At 35.4% G+C, this 17214-nt stretch overlaps 1 pseudogene; it reads right to left on the bottom strand.

Moving 5' to 3' along the window:
• Positions 1-8487: 8487 nt before the first annotated feature.
• LOC134379167 (DNA topoisomerase 2-binding protein 1-like) lies at positions 8488-12659 on the bottom strand (annotated as a pseudogene).
• Between the last annotated feature and the right edge of the window lie 4555 nt (positions 12660-17214).

The following is a 17214-nucleotide window of genomic DNA, read 5'->3' on the forward strand; positions in this document are numbered from 1 at the left end:
AAAATTCCTCGGTGGATGTCTGGCTTTGCTTAGGGAGATGATTGCTTGTACTGGCACTACCTTCTTTACACAAATTTTGGCTAAGAACATTACTGCAACCAATCTCTTAATCACCTTCTGTCTGACTTTTTTTTTTTCTGTTTCAGCCTTTGTATTCCTTAAGTTGATTGTGTTGAGACATCCATTTAGCATAGCCCCACAGATTTGAGAAAATAGAAAACAAAAATAATTTGGAGAGTTCTCTGTTGGTTTCTGAGATCCTCACTTTTATTTCTGGGTCTAGGTTGTCTCTATTGTTCTTGTTTCTCTGTATAGCATTTTCATTGCATGACAAAAATCTACTTGAGTGTGACACTGAACTACAACAACAACCATCAAATAACCATGTGGAGTCTGGACAAATAAATCTGTATTTCTAAATATAGTATTTCCCCAAACATTCTTAGTAAAGTTTATGTGATCTCTTACAATAACAAAGTACAGCATAGTAATGACATGAGCATAGGAACTATGCGTCCACAGAGACGCATGATAGCAACCTACAAGTCCGTAATTTTTTTTTTGAGATGATAAGGGAAAAAAAATTTGTTCACTATACTTATCAAGGAAGAGCAGCAAATTAGTATTTCAAATGTGAGAAGCAGTGCTTAGGTTAAAACATTAAGAGAAAAAATGGCAGCTATTTTCAAGTATTAAGAAAGTGTTCACAGGAAAATCGAGAATCCACTATTTTTAATTCAGTTTGAGGGATACACTTCCTCTTCCCCTTATTTCAAGCTTAGAAAGATGCTATCTATGAGTTTTCCTTGGGGAATTAAGAAGAGGAAAACCTTCTTGATTTCCCCTTGAACCTATGTTCTTACCCCAATGTTAGAATAACATAGCAGTTGCTCTCTCAAATCCCAGGAGGGATGGTTATACTTGGTGATTGTAGCTAATTCAGCTGCTCTGGGGTTAGAGTCACTTCCTCCTCTTCCTGTGTCCACAAATATTTGTTAGATAATGTGCTGGGAGAAGGCACAGCAAGGATCTACGGCTATGATGGTTTGTTAACCCAAACATCCCTTCATGCTTTGGGTTAACAAATATCCTCTGAGCTCATAAGACCCTCTTTTGTAAGAGGACAACTCTTATTTGCCACACGTGATGTTTCGTTTCACATAGAGAAGCCTACGTTTCTGTAACACCCCTGACTTTTCCCAGGGAAGAAAGAAAGAGTTACTTTATCAATGAATTGGGGAGATGAACAGTACACAGTTAGCTCAGTCTTTTCTCCCTCCCTTCAGCTCAAATAACACAGCTCTGTGCTGTTCCATCATGCCTTAATTTTAATATGTTTCGTAAACAAAGGGGCTTGGGGAGAAGTTTCACAGTATTGCCTGTGATTGGGAGATCAGTGAGGAAAATGTCTATCAGATTAAGTCTTTTGGTATTAGAAAATTCATTGTTATAACACACAACTTTGCTATAACCTGCGACCTACTATTCATTGGTAATCAATATGATGTTTTGTTCTTTCTCTACTTTATTCTTTTTATCATTTAACAAATGGTTTAGAACTCAGACTGGGAAAACAGAGGGTCTTATTTATTAGGCTCTGTATTCCTTAGAATGAAAACTAAATTATCGGGAAATTGAACAAATATTTCTAAGCCTCTGCCAAGCACATAGCACCATCCGTAGGTGCTATCCAACTATGCCATAAATTGTTGAAGGTATAAAGGATACATTTATAATAATTTAATTTGATTCTCTTCAAATATAATTTTCAAGACCATTAGGGCCCTAAAATACTTGAAAAGATCACTGGGTATTACAATGATCACAAGGTATATGTTACACACACTATACCTGAATCTAACAATTAGGAATAAAGAACAGAAAAAGAAGAGAAATTTCTAAAGTGATCCTTTGTGTGTGTGTGTATGTGCGTGTATGTGAGTGTGCGTGTGAGAGAGAGAGTTATAGAGAGAGAGAGAGAGGGAGACAGGAGCCATTACACAGTGCCTACCATCACTACATTCCTTTTCTCTATTATTCAGGCATTGAAAGTTGTGTTCAGACTCTGCATGATTGACTGCAGGACCATTGTGTCCACCCTCCCACTGGTCCTGCCCTTGCCACATTCTGGATGTCAGTTAATGCAATGCTAACCCTTTGAAAATTTTCAATGTGAATATCCCTTGATACTCTCTAAAGCAGTGATTCTGAATTTCTTTCAGAAAAGTGAAGAGTCTTCCTTCCAGAAACAAATAAAAAATCAAAAAGCATACACATAGACACAAAAATAAATTTCGTATGCAATGTCAGGGAATTTATGAACCTTCTGAAATCCATGGACACGAAGAATTGGGCACATAGAAATTCAATAATGTGTATCTCAGATTAGGAAATATTGGGGTTAAGTGCTGTTGGTCATTGAAGCCACAACAAACAAGTAACACCTGGAGTTTCACAAAGGACTGACTGCTTTATTATTTTCCTCTTTGTCCTTCTATATTTGACTGTCCCAAATCATTGTAACTCACCTTCTGAGACTGTTATTCCATAGGAAACATCCTCTTTGCATCAGTATGTACCTAAATAGAAGATATTTTTAAAAAATATGCAGGTGCATATCTCATGTTGATATTTAAGGTAAATTAAAGAACAGGATTGCTAGGTAGGAAAATTTTCTAAAACATATTGGTATGATTATCTCACTAGGGAAAGGAGATAGAAGAGTCCTAATTAATGTGTTTATGTTCAATGATAGTTTGTAATTGAATTTTATAAATAATCAGAAATTACTTTGTAGAACTTACTGACTTTTGACTATAAAAGTTTCTTAATTTCTATGTATTCATTACATTTTTTCCATCAACATTACATGAAACCACTGCTTTTCTCAGCAGATCTCAGGAGATCTCTGCTTCAGATATGACAGCTTTAGTCCTTTTTGTGTAAGTGGTGCCTTAACCGCTGTGGAATAAGTCACAGATACCAGGGTCTCAATTGCAATCAAGTCATGTTTACAGAAGGGTTATTCACATTGCACCTGCCCCCCAAATACATTCATTTCACTTTGGGTCCAAAAGTGAGAGAATAAAGAGGGTGAGAGAATAAAGAAGGTGGTTGTGGTGTCATTCTCTCTCTCTCTCTCTCTCTCTCTCTCCTTTCTCTTTATCCCTTTTAGAGTACTGGGTGGAGGTCAAGTCTTCATTTCAGTCATATGATTAGGACAGAGGCAACTTTTTTATTAAGCTGTGATTTACATGCAGTGATATTCACCCTTTTTTAGTGTCAGCCTCTGTGAATTTTGACAAATCAAGGTCTAGACCAGTTGCCTCTTTCCAAAACATTCTTTTCTGCTTCTCTGTAGTCAGTCATTCTCCCTGACACCTCCTATGACCCGAAACCACTGATCTGTTTTCTGTTCATATAATTTTACCTTTGCAAGAATATCGCTAAAATGGAATCAATATATAGCCTTGTGAGTTTGGCTTCTTTCATTTAGCATAATGCATTTACAATTCATCCATGTTGTTGGATATCAGTATTTCGTCCCCTTTTATTGATGAGTAATATTTCACTGTATGGATGTACTACATACGGTTTATCTATTCTCCAGTTGAGGGACATTTGGATTGCTTCCAGTTTGGGTAATACGAATATCTGTGTGAAGGTTTTTATGTGAATACAAATTTCCTATTCATTTATTCATTCATTCACTTTTGTAGGTTTTTTTCACTTGGATAAATACTTTGGAAAAGGATTGCTTGCTCATCTCTAAGTGTATGTGTAATTTTGTAAGAAACCAACAGTTTTCCAAAGCAGCTGTACTATTTACAGTTCTACTAATAATATATGAGTTCCAGTTGCTCTGTACCTTACTAGCACTTGATATTGTCACTTTTATTTTTAAGCCATTATTATAGGTATATCATGGTATGTCACTGGGGTAGGTTAATTTTTGAAACTAGTTACAAATTCCCAAACTCCTCCAGTTAATGCAGAAAATATATCAGGAATATTTAGTGAATTCTCTCTCCATATGCTCTTTCTCTACTGCCTCCTGGGGAGAAAACTAAGATGGGTCTCCCTCATCAATAGATGATTCATAAGTGCCTACTGTGAGCTACGCCTAGTGCACATAACTCATTTCCCTAAATTTTTTTTAACATATCTCTAGAATTTTGTTCACCTGACATATTCTATCTTCTCACCTCCTTTGAGGTTCAATCCTGTTAGAATTTGAATTTCTATCTTTTAAATCACTGCCTGACTACTTGGTAAACTCTGTGAGGACAGAGATCATGTATGTTCTGTTTGCTGCTGTGTCTCTGACATTACCACAGTACTCAGCCTAAAATAGGTGCTCAATAAATGTTGATTAAGTGAATGGATGAATAACTACATCTCAGTGTTTTCCTATATAAACTGTTTAAGCAGTTAGGTTCTATTTTTAAGTGTTCAGTTTTCTAATATATTTTTCTCATTTCTTTAGCGTGAATAATTTCTATTTAAACTTTATTTTCTGATTTTATCTGCACCTTCTTTACTTATGAACCTGTTCTTCATTTCTCTTCAAGGTGCTAGTATATATAATAATTTGCAAAGTAGCATCAACTGCATTTTGAGGAACATTCTATTATCCTCTCCTCCCATCTTTAAAGATCTTATCTAATATCAGATCTAACATTAGCTCTCGGAGAATCTTCTAGATTTTCAATAGCCTTTTTTTTTTTAAAGCTCTGCTGTTTTCTGGTCACAGAGATAATGTTTCTTGTAGATGGTCTGATTCACATAAATTTTAATGCAGTTTTCAAAAAATAAATCAGAGGGTATTAATGCTAAGAATATAAGTATAATCTGGAATTTTATAGTATGTGTATTTTCACTAATTGCTTCTATGAAAAATTTCACATGTTATTTACACAACATCTTTCAAGCATGGTTTTCAAACATTAAAGAGCAAAATGAAGAGGTCAATACCAAATTAGCCATAATCCTAGAAGGAACCTAAAAGAAATTTGACTCCCTGTTTTTGTTAGGCACTATGATACTCTGAAGCACTATCTGCCATTTCCTTATGTAGTGGCTGAAGAGTGGATATTTTCTTAACCTTACAGGTTTAGAACCTGGGGACCCTGGAGTTTAATTAATTTTTCAAGACTATGAAACTTTAAAAATAATAAACTGTGCAAAAAAATCCAGGTGTTCTCTGACCAAATTCCATGCTTTTCCTTCTGAACAAATTTTCTTTTAACACAAAATGCAAATATACTTGGTTCAAATTTTGAGAATTTTGTTAATAGCTTTATTATTCGTTTTTCCATCCTCTCCTATTGTGCACAACATTCTGGTAGCTAAATATTTACTCAATCATTAACATTGATTATATTACTTATACAAGGATAGACTTCTTTGCATTTATTATCTTTTTCCTGGAAACATCAATATAACTTATTTGGTAAGATCCTTAATCTTTTTTAATATTCTACTCCCATTCTTATCAACAGCTATTTTATATTTTTACTACTTATCTAAAGGCTCCTAAAATGACTTCTATTCTTTTACCACGTGATATTGCCTTTGATTTCCCAATAAAATTAGACTGTCAGATTGAACTTCTTGAAATTCATTCCTTTTCCCCATTCATAATTTTCTCTCCACACTGTTCCTTTCCTCCTGGTCAAAGGAGTGTTCATTTTCCTTCTCAAGACCAATCATCTAATGGATCTGTTAATGCCTTTCAGCTCCTCTTCCCAGCTACATTGTTCCATCGAAGATTCCTTCTTAGTCCTATATTTTCACCTTCTCTATCTTTTCCTCTGAGCTAATGTCATGCTGAAGAATCTCTGCTCTTTAGAATAAGCAACAACAACAAGACAAAAAATAAAACCTTTCTCTCTCTCTCTCTCTCCTTCCTCGTATCTATCTCCTTTTCTCCACCTAATCCTCTAGTATAGGTTTCAAGCATGGTGACATATTTATAACACGTGGTGATTTAACAAAATATATAAATGCATCTTTTCTTTTCTCTCCTATTTTTCCTTATAGTGGCATGATGTTTTAATAGTAAGCTATGACTATTTATTGATATAAAATTTGTCAATAAAAACAACAAAACTTAAGTTTTATAGTAATGGCTTTGTTATATTGTTGCTTTGAAAACACAAGAAGTTTTTGTACAATAACTTTTTAAAGAAAGGCTAGCATTTTCAGAATTATAAATTTAGAGCTTAATAACCTTTTTTCTCCATGGTAAATGAAGTGTGATGAATCTCCTGTGTTCCTGTGCTTCATGTAAACCCACTGATGGTCTTGCTTGTTTTGGGTTTATTTCATAGAACCAAATGCCAAATGCCTGTTCATCCCTAGATGATGCATTTCTACCAGGACTCAGTCGTTGTCATGTCTTTTGGCCTCAGGGTCCATCATAGCAATAGCAGGTCTGACAATGTAGTGCTAGGAATGATTGTCATGAAAGTCAGCTAGAGATTTGTTCAGTACCAAACTCTGAATATTTTCAGTTAGAAAGATATAGCTACAGAGAATGTAGGAAAAAAGATAGCTGAAAAACATAAATAACAAATTTGCTAGCTTTTCAGCTGAATTTGTCTTTGGAAATTATTTTGACCAGTGATAATTTTATCTGTAATGAAAACAGGTCCTGTTGATCACAGTTTAATTTCGCTTCACTTCTGTGATTACTACTTTTCCACTTAAAGGGATCTAATCGAATCTGAACCATTTCAATTTTGTAAGGTGTATCACATCTTTGAAACTCTATGCAATGTGTATTTGAATAGGATTTGATTAAATGAGACAATAGTGATTTATACCTTTTGTGATATGGCAGAATGGGAAGGAAGGCACGAGTACAGTTTTGAGCTATCTAGGGTCCCAGTTCACCCTTTTATTGCTTTGATATACAACCAACTGTTTTCTCAGTTTCAAAAGCTCACCAGATCCAGAAATTCACAGATAACAGCAGTAATAACATTTATCAATTGGTACCTATAAGCATATCTCATTTGGGAAGCATGTTAGAACTCAAGTAGCAGCCACAATAGAAGGACAAGGATAGAGTATGTTGAAAGGCCTGAGAAACACAAGAGTCACCTATTCTCTCAAAAATCAAATTTTCCTGGGAAAGAGGGCATAGGAGGTCATTTCATTCTGACCATAAACTAGAAAGATTGGTCTAGTACAGGGTGATTTTAGCAGGACCCTTATAACCTTGGGGAAACATGGTTATGTAGAAATGATCATAAATGGACTTATTCTTCCTCCCTCCCTTTGCTAATATGTTCCCACAAGGCAAACAGACAACATCGATATGCCCATTCAGATTTTCACCTAAGAAGTTTATATTTGAAGCATCCAAAAATATCATGATTATTGACATATCAGCTGGACTTATTCATTCATCCTCTGGTAGAGGAGGCAGAAAAGGTAACAAGTTTTTGTGATTGTTTTTACTGCCAATAAAGTAGTTAAGTAGCATTAAGAGAGGATGGAAGGAGGAAGTTTTCTATCACAGAAAAATCTTAAGGAAGGTTATGTAGAAATGACATATCAGGACCTTCAAACCTGCATTATAGATTATTGATAGGGTTATGTGAAAATAGAATTAACATATAAGAGTAAGGTTATGAATCAGAGGAGAGTTGGAAATATTTCCCCAGGCATGGAACAGGGGTGGACCTCATTTGGTATTTCACATAACAACAAATTCCTTTCTTGCTCACTCAATTTTACTGTATCTAAATATCTATCCTGCATTTATATGTATAGTTTTATATCTATTTTTTATATAGTTATTTAGGTATAGTTTTCTAGATCACACAAAATAATTTTATTTACTACAATTTAAATCAGTTAAACTCATACCAGATCACTTTTGCTTCCTTATTTTCCAATGGAGTGTTCCAGATGTATGCAAATAAGATATGCCTTTCTATTATTAAAAGGCATTTTTGTCCATATACACTGGTGTAATTTACCAGTTAATGCCTAGAATCACCAAGTTATTTTTTTCCAGATGTACAAGTATTATCTTTCCAACAAGAAAGTAAATTCCTTGGGAAGACATGCTATTTTCTTATGTTTTCCTTGATCTATCTGAGTATTAGCACCTTGACTTTCATGTTGTACACAGTCTATAGGTATTGTTACATTAACTAATTGAGTTCAGAGAATGGACTTAAGGCAATAAACTGTGACGTCTACTATTCACCTAGCTGCTTCTCAAGACATTGTCCTTCCTTATTGATATTCTATGTACATTGTCACTTGACTAAATAATCAAGTCTTCCCTAAATAATCCAAGTCCCCACTAAAATTGACTAATAAAGGCTAAATTGTTACATTCAGTGATATTTCTATTTGATTAGGAAAATCTATTTAAGACCCAGGAACACAAATTTCTGGGTTTTTTTTCAACACTTATCTGCTTATTTTAAAGAGGTCAATATGTACTTAATACAAAAGTAAACAGATTTATTTTTTGTCACCCTGTTTAGCAATTTCTGAATCATGTGAAGGCTCTTGGAAAGGAGAGTTCTCCAAATTTTTAATGTCAACCCATAGCTCAGAGTATTGTATTAGGCCAGTGCAAAGTGCTGGTCAGCCTTGCTCACTCCTCCCTAGTTGTAGTGCATCCCAAATGATCTGCTCATTTTGGGAGGGCTCTGGGTTGACATCAGATACTCTTTGGTGAGACTGCCTCCGTGCTTCTTTTTCTTGGGGGGGGGGGGTGTTAAATATTTATTTATTTATTTATTATTGTTCTTATTACCATATTCATTATTACAGATTGTGATTTTTTTTAATGCCCTTTACTCGACCTATCACTTCCCAACCCCCCTCCCTCCCTCCCCACCATCTTTAGTATCCTTAGGTTTGTTCTCTCCTTCTGTAAGTTAAATGTATTATTGTTGTCTTTTCTTTCTTTCTTCTTTCTTTCTTCCTTCCTTCCTTCCTTCCTTCCTTCCTTCCTTCCTTCCGTCCTTCCTTCCTTCCTTCCTCCTTTCTTAGCACCCAGTTATGAATGAGAACATAAGGAAAATGTGGTGTATATACACAATGCAATACTACTCAGCCATAAAAAAGAATGAAATTCTGCCATTTGCAGCAATATGGATGAGTCTGGAGAAAATTATGGTAAATGAAATAAGCCAGACAAGGAAAGAGAAATGCCCCAGTGCTTCTATGACTCTACTATGTCCACTGTGAGCAGGGCAAGTGCGGTCAAGGGTTGAAGAGGTGCTGTTACAAAGGAAAGTCCTCTGCCCCTGGGGCTTCACTATTGATGGTGCAGACATTATTTCCTGCATCTGCTTTTGGGAGTTATTTTCATCTCCAAGTTCTGTGTCAGAGCTCCTTTAGAGTCATTCCTTCTGTTTTCAATTGGTTCTTTATTACTGATAGTCATATTATCTATATCTTTTTCTTGTAACAGCAAATGATCTGGCTCATCATCATTTGTTGTAGAAACAGCTGCAAGTAGTCGACTATTACAGAGTCTGCTATTTTGCACTGTGCTGATATCCAGGCTCACTTTGGGATTATAAGGATATGGATAAAGAGATTCAGGAAGATGTTTATTCCCTTGGGCACAATCTAAAAGCCAGTGCTCTGAAACAATATGTATTCCTCCCTCTTTTATAGATTTATACTCTCAAGTAGTATTGTCTGGCCACCCTTGATAGATGAAATGAGTCACAGCTCCGTCAAAACTCTACCTTCACATCAAAGGAAGGCTTGAAGAGTTTGTTCCTGGACAGAAATTTTGATGGTATATCTAGGTGTAATGAGGGCTCCTTCGGAAGTGGCTGTCCTACTGCTGGGGAGGCTGAATCCTGTGTGGCGTGTTGTGAGATCACAGCATGGAAAACTTTACTCTGAAAGCAGTACATATCTAAAACTGTGATGGCTAGTTTTTCTATGAGTTTTCAGGTGTGTGCCAGGATGTTCTAGAGTATCTGGATTTAGATTCACCCCTCTTGTTATTTCAGTTTCCAAAATGAATTCTTCTTTAGGCGAATTTTCAGTCAGAAAATGGCTTTCATCTGCTTTCATTCCCATTCTAGCAGTCTCCAACAGCCAAGCTATAGTGACTGCTGGTAAATTCCATGTCTTTGAAGCTTCTTGTTTAGAACCACCTGATTCTTTCCATACTAGATGTGTACTGGCACATGCCTTTCTTTGCATTGGGTTTGCGAACTAAGAATTCTTGAACACTTGTTCACAAGGTGATTTGCTAAGAATGTCAAGGAACATTTTCTGCTCCAGCCCAAAGGCTGAATGAAGTAACACGATTCTTTAAAGGAGTCGTTCCTGTCATTACTGGTGAGAGGATTTGACTTTGGATCAATTGAAGTCTGATAGCCTGTGTAAGAAACCAGCCACGTATTTGTAAGAGCTTCTCCCACAGTTGTTCCAGCTTCATGCCTCAGCAGAAGAACCACAGCATAATCAGCAACAGTCCTGCTTGGAAGGGATATGATTTTTCTTGCATTTTCTCTTATGACGTTTGCAATATTAGATTCATTTTCATTTCTAAAACCTCAAACAAGGAAACTCTTTTGCCTGATAAGCCTTCTTCAGTAATTGTAGAAATGTCAGGAAGGCAATGACTGACAGAAGACTGATTTTCTTCTTGCAGAAAAATGTGAGTGGAATCATTATGGGGCCCAACTTCAGACTTCACAACTTCAGACTTCTTAGCTTTAACTACTGTGGAATTACTATGTACATATTGAGAGAGCAGATCTTCGTCAGCTTGCTCGTGCTTTTCAGTAGGAACAAAGTCCTTCTTAGAGAAACTGCTATTGTTCTTTTTTAAAAGAGCCATTTTACTTTCAGGTTGATACTGAAACTGGGATTTCCACTGGCTGGTAGTTAGCATGGATGTAAGTTTCTTCAGTAAGCATATAACCTTTGCTAAAACACTACAGCAACCACTTTGCTGCCACTGCATGAGGCCTGTGGGTTGATTTATTCCAAAACTGCTTCAATTCATCATCATAATCTCCCACAATAACATGAGTTACATCTTCATTAAGTTGATTAAAATGAACTCCACCTCCATTGTTAATAAGCCTTCTCAGTTTATTTAGCTTTTTGCAACTAAAACCACAAAGATAAATCCGAAACCATCTAATAAATCTTCAAGTGCTTGAAATGCACTTATATGCATATTTTCTAGATTTTCAAGTGTAGACTCCAATTTGCTATTGAGAACTGAATTACATATCAATTTATTTATGCAACTTGCATTTGTGTTGGAAGTATGGCTGACATCTGAAAGAGTACAAATATCAGTTGTGTTGATCTGGCCTGTAGGAGTTGAAGTATCAAGTGCAGTCTTTTCTTCTAGGCTAGGTTCTGTCTTGTATATGGATTCATCCTGACAAAAACATTTCTCAGTACTGTCAAAAAACCATTGCATGGTCACACAGTGCATCGTCTGTCTCTTGCACATTCATATTTCTGACCTTTTGGTTCTTGTACAATGAGGTGTGTACACTCATTCATTTTCAATTGTCCCATGTATGGACCTCCATCCTTAACTGTGAGTTGCTTAATTGCCTTCTGTAGTGGACTGAATTATGTCCCCCCAAAACTCTCTGGAGCTTGAATTGTGTCCCCCAAGTTTTATGTATTAGAAACTTAGCCCCCACTGTGACTGTTAAGAGGGTGGGAAATCCTATAATGGTAATTGAAAGGGGGAGCCTTGAAGAGGTGATTGGATTGTAGGACAGTGAATTAGAGAATGGATTAAGAATGGTTATCAAGGGTGTGGTTCTGAGGGCTTTAAAAAAGAGGAGATCCTGTCTCTCTTGCTCTCTCTGCTTCCACCATCTTGCAATGTGAGATCCAAGGGTCAGTGTCACCACCACCAGATGGACTGTGGACTTCCCAGCCTCAGAAACTATAAGCAATAAATTTCATTTTCTTTATAAATCACCCAATTCCATGTATTTAGTTATAAGCAACAGAAACAGACTAATACACTTTCCTGTCTGAACCCCACAAGCCAGTCACACAGATTATGAAACCAAGAAATATGGGACACTGAAGTCTTCCATGTTTGTATAAGTATATCTAGCTATTTTTTTCTCTTGTGACTTCCTGCAAGGTGTTTTTATCCAAGAAGAAAACAAAATAGGTTTCTTTAGGTTTGCAGCAACTAAATATTTTTTTCTACCAACTTCTCCTGCAATAAGGTGAGTTACTGATACATTAAGGTCTCTGTATACTTGTCTGCCCATCCTTTGTACATATTTATGAACTTCTTCCTGCAGCTCCTTTTCTCTTTTTCCAGGCTTGTACAAGATACAGTTACATCAGACATAACCACATTATAAACTCAATGTTCAGCTCTTGGGACACATCGCTGGTGGTGCATACAAAATATGACTACTCTAGGACCAATAATTCTGTAGCCAAGCTTTTTGAGGTGATCAAAGACATTGCCACTAGAAGGGCCACAGATGTAAAGTGAGCTATCATTTTCCTTCATCTTCATTGCCTCTTCTGTAATAATCTGAAGATATTCTGATTGAAATTCTTTTATTGACCCAAGGACTTTAAAAAAACATTTGGAATTCTCTGAAACTTAAAAAACTTCACACACAAAAAAATGGTTCTTTGTCATTTCTGGACATTTTTGAACTTGATGGAGCCTGGAGGTCTTTGGGCAGTGAGTGGGGGTGGTGCACAGACCTCAGGACGCGGCTGGGGTCAGGCCAGACAGGTGTGCACAACAGTCACCCAGCACTGGCCCCAGCTCTAAGCAAACACCCATAAATTTCTAATAGTGGGAATTCAGACCATGTAACAAGCCAATGGGGAACTTATTTTGGAGAAGATGATGCTTCCTGTCTTTTCCTACAGATGTGCAACTGCCTGCCTAATTGTTTATAATAAATGGGGTTGATTTTCTTGTCTCTCCCCCCACTTTTCTCTAAAACATTCACTGTCACCCCCCAGAGGGGGGAAAGTTTTTTCTTTATGATAGCTCATTATTTTAGGTGACCAATTTTAAAGTGTCATAACTAATGCCATAGGTGTTAATTATCTGGGATCCCTATAATCTGAAAGTAAATCTAATTTTGCTATTCCCTCTATAAATTACATTTTAACAAAATGAGATATTAAACAAGAAGGTTTCTCTCTGTACTTTCATGTCTTTTCCATGTGTTTGTCTTAGCAGTCACCTTCTAATGTTTCATATCTCTTTGATATTATTAATTAGTATAAATGTTTCCATATTCTTTATTCCAGTGTAAAACTATCTCATAGGAGTTTATACTTCTATCTGGGTGGCAGAATCACTACAAGTTTTAGTTTTTCTTTTGTTTATTTTTCTGAATTTTTCATATATTTTACAACAGTAAGCTATCATTAACATTCACTTAAATAATTTACAATAATTTGATTTGTTAAAATTATTTAATTTAATAAAATATTTAAATTATTTATACTTAGTTAAAATTATTTACTTTTTTGAAGCACAATAGAAAATTATAGTAATTTTATAAAATTATTTTTTAAAATTCTGGCATATTGGCAGGTCAGAGGAGATGTTACTTGGACAAAACAGTTTACCCATTGTTGGCATCAAAAGTTTTTTTTTTTTTTTTTTAAAGATGACCGGTAAGGGGATCTTAACCCTTGGCTTGGTGTTGTCAGCACTGTGCTCTCCCAGTGAGTTAATCGGCCATCCCTATATAGGATCCGAACCTGTGGCTTTGGTGTTATCGGCACCACACTCTCCCGAGTGAGCCATGGGCCGGTCCTATCAAGAGTATTTTTTTATCTGGCAATTCTTACTTTATATAAAGTGATAAATTATATTATTCAAAATTATCAATAATTACTAATTTTTCCTTAGGCAACTTTGCTAAAGAGCAAAAAAAGAGTTAATTTACAAATAAATTTTAGTTTACTCAAAGGTGAAAAACAACACAAACATTAGAAATAGAAACCTGGGTTTTAGTTCCTGCTCTGTGATTTGTTAATTGTGTGAACTTGGGAAATACAGTTATTTTGTTCATTTCTTTAACTTGTCTATAGTATAAAAGGGCTGTTATAAAACCAAATGAAGCAATGAATTATCTGTTTTGTGAACAGTAATTTTGAGGTCTCATTGGCTCATCTACATTTCACAGAGGAGTGGAATTTAGTACATAGAGACTAGTACTTCTCTGACAACTGACTGACTATGCTGTTTTGATAGTATCCAGAGATAGTAATCTTGCCATAGAATTTGGTATTTTCATGATGGTCACTGTGGACAGGAGTATTGACAAGTCTTCTTAAAATAACCTCGAAGGTAGAGCTTGTCACACGTGCAGGAAAAAGTTGAAATATACTGTAAATTTCAAGTGGAAACTGATGTTGAAAGATTGCCTGCTAGGCTTTTCTGAGGCGCACTTTTGGTAATGCCCAGACATAACTTTGGGGTCCTTGTAGGAGACAGGGTTGTTCCTGCTTGATCAGGAGAGGAACGTCCTCTCCTTCCTATTTAACTTTAACTTAATAAAAAACTTAATAAAAAAGGTAATTCTTAATAAAATTAGGCTTCCTGGTAGTAAACCTTTATTCACTATTTCATTAAAATCAGAAGACATGATTGGTATCTAATAATGTCCCAGAAAAAATAATAGTTTCTGTTATTTATAATTTCTCCTTCGAAAGGAGGGTCGTCAGCTAAATTCCAGAAGCAGAGAGAACAAGGATTGTTCCACATGAGAAAAGGAATGGAGAAAAGGTCCGGATAGACACTAGGGTGGGGAGGAGGCTGACGGATGGATGGCTCAGGGGCATAGGGATTGGGATGGAGAGACCTGGATGTTTGTTGGGGGCCTTGGTTGATGGGGGACAGGCAGGGGAGAGCAGAGAGGAGGAGGAGATGTCAGTGAGATAAAGAGAAAGAGAAAGGAAAGAGAATTGTTTCTTAATAGGCATCGCTTCTGTTCACAACATGATCATTAGTGAAATGTCCATTTCTGTCTTTAAAACTTTATGTTCAGTAAAATGACCATTTTTGGTTTCAAAAAATTTTTTTGTATAATATCACTGACTTGTGGCGAACTTGAAAGCTTTCCACCCATGGATTATTCATGGAATAAATTAAGTAGAGGGAAAGAGAAGAATTTGGTCCTAGACAGATGAGGTCTTTTGACTCCTACAGAAAATAAAACCACTTCTTGAAAACTGGAAATAGTAAAAATTGGCAGCATGGTCAAAAATCTTTATTTCAAAGCACCCATCAGTGAGAGAAAGACAGTAATTGGAATATGAAGGCTTGTTTGATCTGCCTTTGGAGGTAAACTTAGAGCCATGTACAGGAGTCAGAAGGTTCATAAAACTATGAGAAAGTCTCCCAGAGAAATAAAATGCTTCTTGTGCTTGAGGACACACATGTAGAAAAGTTACTTGAAGCTACGTTGTTTTTTTGTTTTGTTTTGTTTTTTTCTGGCCAGACTGGCAATGGAACCCTTGACCCTGGTATTATCAACACCATGCTCTAAGCAAGTGAGCTAACCACCCAGCCCTCATGTTATCTTTCTACTGAGCTACATCAGATTAGATTTTGTTTTGGTTTTGATAAGTGTGATGGCTTTAGTTTTGTTTTGACAAATTAAGTTAAAGAATGGATGTCAAATTTTAAGAGTCATTGTAAAGAATATCATATTTTTGATTGTAAATGATCTCCCTGGTGGTTAGAGAAAGGTATCATTACATGAAATTTTTTTCATTTCTTTTTCTTTAGTATTCCTCTTTTCTTTATTTTCTTAGTTGTTTTGCATTTAATCATTTTCCAAGAGCTTGCATTTTTGCTCTATTGAAGACTATCTCGTAACTAAGCAATGTATACAAATACTCAAAGCCAGGATTTATTTTTCTTTAGAAGAAACAGCAGAAATTAAGTATTTAGCCTTTTGCAAAATGTTTTGTTTCTTTTGCTCCTAGTGACTGAGTATCCCATCAATATAGAACATGGATGAGGTGTTTGAATGCTTTTTGCTTCAGGCTTTTTTACAAACACATGATACTAAATTTAAAAAGAAATTTCATTTTTCCAAACTAATTAGTGGAATTTCAAGATATATGGTTCACTCATATTTTCTTTCCATGGCTTACCATTAATCTATATCTAAGTTAGTGACTATGTGATCAATGTGTATTAGACTTATGAGGAAATTTATTCCTGGGTTCTGCTTTATTTATGGATAAAGCATTTGTATTGTGATAGAAGCATTTTTTTCCCCATAAACATTAGAGGATTCGCTAACTGATAGCCATCTGAATATATTTTCTTTAAGGTTTTAAAGAAATAGTTCGATATATGAAATTTTGGGTGAATCGCACATATTCGGGGTGCATTTAGCAACAGTCTATTTCTTATCTTAATGGTTGGTTTGTATCTGCTAGTTTTTGATCATGTGACAGGCTTTTCAGCAATTCTTCAAGATGGTATATGTAATGTACTACAGGAATTTTGGGGTAAATAGAAATAAATTTCACACCGATTATGAAGCCTTCATTAATTTCCCTCTTCATAGCTTTCATTACGTTTGTTCCTTTTTTTTTTTTTTTTTTTTTTTTTGCCACCAACCATAATTTGTGTGGCAAACCAGCCATTTGTGAAATTGTTTCACCTGTCTTTTGAACTGTAAGTTCCTTGGGAACAGAGACTTTATATTACTATTTGTATTGCCACATAGTGCCTTATAAAGAGCTGTGCACATCGTAAGCACACATCAACATCCACTGAGTGAACAGTGTAATTCATATTAATTTAAATCATCATGGTAATAATTAAAACCTGAGGAAATCTAGTATAGCTATTATAGGTTGATCTATTTATCTTTACATTTTTTTAATAAATAACAAGAATCTCCAAGAAAGCATATTTTTATTTGCTTGCTTTGCTAATTTGACAGGGTACTTTTCTTAATATAAAGTAATACTTTGTATGAAACACACACTTGAAATAATTAGTACTTGATCATTAATTTTTTAATTGGACATAGTATAATATGTATTAAACCTAATTTCAGATAACCATAAGTGAACTATAGTGCTATAAATAATTAAATTTTTAGAATGAATTGATTTTGTATGATATTAAAATTCAGGAATATTCAGAGAATTGTATTTAACTAATATCTTTGCTTGTTTCTCTTTCAGATCTTTTATATGGTTTGATAG

Source organism: Cynocephalus volans, chromosome 5, assembly GCF_027409185.1.
Source record: "Cynocephalus volans isolate mCynVol1 chromosome 5, mCynVol1.pri, whole genome shotgun sequence".
Taxonomy (NCBI): domain Eukaryota; kingdom Metazoa; phylum Chordata; class Mammalia; order Dermoptera; family Cynocephalidae; genus Cynocephalus; species Cynocephalus volans.